Source organism: Rhinopithecus bieti, unplaced genomic scaffold (assembly GCF_001698545.2).
Source record: "Rhinopithecus bieti isolate Rb0 unplaced genomic scaffold, ASM169854v2 scaffold_64234, whole genome shotgun sequence".
NCBI classification, from domain to species: Eukaryota; Metazoa; Chordata; class Mammalia; order Primates; family Cercopithecidae; genus Rhinopithecus; species Rhinopithecus bieti.
The window spans coordinates 11,920-14,357 of record NW_016824135.1 but is presented as its reverse complement, the minus strand read 5'-3'; the positions used below and the strand labels follow the sequence as shown (position 1 = coordinate 14,357).

The following is a 2,438-nucleotide window of genomic DNA, read 5'->3' as shown; positions in this document are numbered from 1 at the left end:
AAAAGCACTCTGGCAGTCCTCAAAAAGTTAAAAAAAGAATTAGTAAATGACCCATAAAATACACTTATAGGTATATAGCCAAAAGAATTTACCGGGGACTCAGGTAGATACTTGTACAATATTTACAATAATGTGCAAAGAAAAATATACGGAAACATAAAATGTGAAAACACTTTTATTCAACATCCTGAAAAGCCTGAAGGACAGTGGCACCTCCCACTGGTGCTTCTGTGATCTCACCCATCAAGTTGTTCCCTGAACTCAAGGATCTTTAAAAGCGTCTTCTCCGAACCACAGATGTCCCATAATCACTAAAATCTGCAGAGGTAACCCACATTTGTTTGAAACTGCTCAGAGAGGTCATGATGGATACACCAATTCACACAAAGAAGCATCGAGCAGGAGAAGTCGTAATTTTGATGTGAGTACCTTTGGAAGCTAGCGGTTTCAGTTCTTTCATAAGCCTTTCCTCTGGCCCAGAAAAGAGAGTGGTGCCCCAGACAGTACAATCTCTGCAAAACATTCTCTGGATGTCAGTGTCACAGTTCATGATGCTGCTGGAGGCCATTTTGAGAGTCCCGGGCTGTGGATTCCCAGCTGGTCGGGGCAAAAAGAACTTTGGGCACTTGGTACAGTTGGTCCCCAATGTGGACGATGTTCCCATCTGGCAGTTTGTATTCTCTCAGGGTGTCTCTGACCTCTTGCATAGCTTTTTATGTGACTCTAAGGTAATGTTGCACAGCTTCCCTTTGATGTTATTTACCAAGGCCTTGTAGAGTATGCAAGGAAAAGTATACCCACTAGCAAAAGAGGAGCCAGGTGAGGTGCTCTATGATGTCCCTCCCTGCCACAAAGAGCTTGGTGACTGCACGAGGCAGGGAGTAACTCTCATAGATGTGGACAGTGCAAGTGACCCCATCTCCACTATCCACCATCAGGCCTGTAACACAGGCAGAGGCAGAGTGCTGCCATTGCATGGTTAGACTAGTAGAAAGCAGGGACACTGAAGTTCTCACACATCATTTCTGCAAGCTTTTCTCAAATTTCTCTAGGGGTCTAAGAGGGCTCAGTCACGAGTATAGGTTGTTGACTGGGTTTTTTTCTGAGCTCCCACTCAAAGAGATGTTTCCAGAGTTTCTCCATGTCATCCCATCCTGGTACCAGCCCACACTCATTGGGGTAGTGCAGATATAAGTCCTCCTACTTGTACAAGGGTTCTTGCCCCCTGAAGTACCTCTTCTGGTTGGGTCTTGCTGAAGGCATGTTGCATTTAGGATGTCCCAAGATGCAGTTGTTGACATGGTGGCATCCAATCTCTCCAGACAGGCTGGCTTTGCAGTCTTGAACCATTGTTAAAAATTACAGCTGGCACATCTAATACATGTGGATTAAACACGTCTGTAGCATGTTCTTCTGGACTTCCCCAAAATAAAGAAAGAACACTTAGGTTACTTTATGAGAAAACAGACATCTTTGTAAGTTTTAAGAACACAGGGTTCCAAAATTCTCAGGTTGTCACTCAGGCAGAGCTAGCTGGAAGCCTCCAATCCACCAAAATACCCCATCCTCAATCCCTGAGTCTTGTCTCCTTTCTATAGACCCAGGATTTGCTGAAACGATTTCAGGAATGATTGCCCTCTGTGTAACAATCCAGACAAGGCCACAGTTGTCCTTGGTGAGCATCAGAGGGCAGGGGTCTTTGAGCAACTAGTACTTCCCAATTTGTCATATATGAAACCAAGGAAGGCAAACCATACCTATAGAGAGCTTTGATAAATCTGTGACTCCAAAGAAGATGCCTCTAGTTATATAACAAAGTGAAGCTGCCAGTCTATAGGTGTGTCCCAGAGTCCTTCTCTTTCTGCTCTGCTGAACTGCTTATTGTGGAATGACAAAAATACATTTCATTTTGAAGGAGAAAAACTAAGCACTAGATACAGGTGAATTTCTGATTTGAGATACCTGCAACTCAGTTCCAGCAGGCACTTAGAATGTACATTTTTTTCTCTTACATTTTCAAAAACAATTTTATTGAGATAATTTTATATAACAATCAATTTACCCCTTTGCATTATATAACTCAATGTTTTCTATCATATTTGCTAATATCTGCACATTGCAAAAGTAAATCAAAATATTTTATCACTAAAAGAAACCCCATATTCTTTAGCTATCATCCTCTCTTCAAACCATCCTCCAGCTCCTTAAATGACCACTAATGTATTTTCCATCTCTACATATTTACCACTTCTTCGTATTTCTTACAGTGCAATGATACAATATATGATATTTTGTGACTGGCTTCATTCACTTTACATAACGTTTTCAAGGTTCGTTCAATGTTCGCATATAACACATTTTGTTTATCCATCTATCAGTTGATAGACATTTGGATTTCTTTCACTATTTGACTACTATAAAATATGCTGCTTGAAACA

At 41.3% G+C, this 2,438-nt stretch overlaps 1 pseudogene; it reads right to left on the bottom strand.

Moving 5' to 3' along the window:
* Nucleotides 1-271: 271 nt before the first annotated feature.
* On the bottom strand, nt 272-1,451 carry LOC108522023 (actin-related protein T1-like; annotated as a pseudogene).
* Nucleotides 1,452-2,438: the final 987 nt, after the last annotated feature.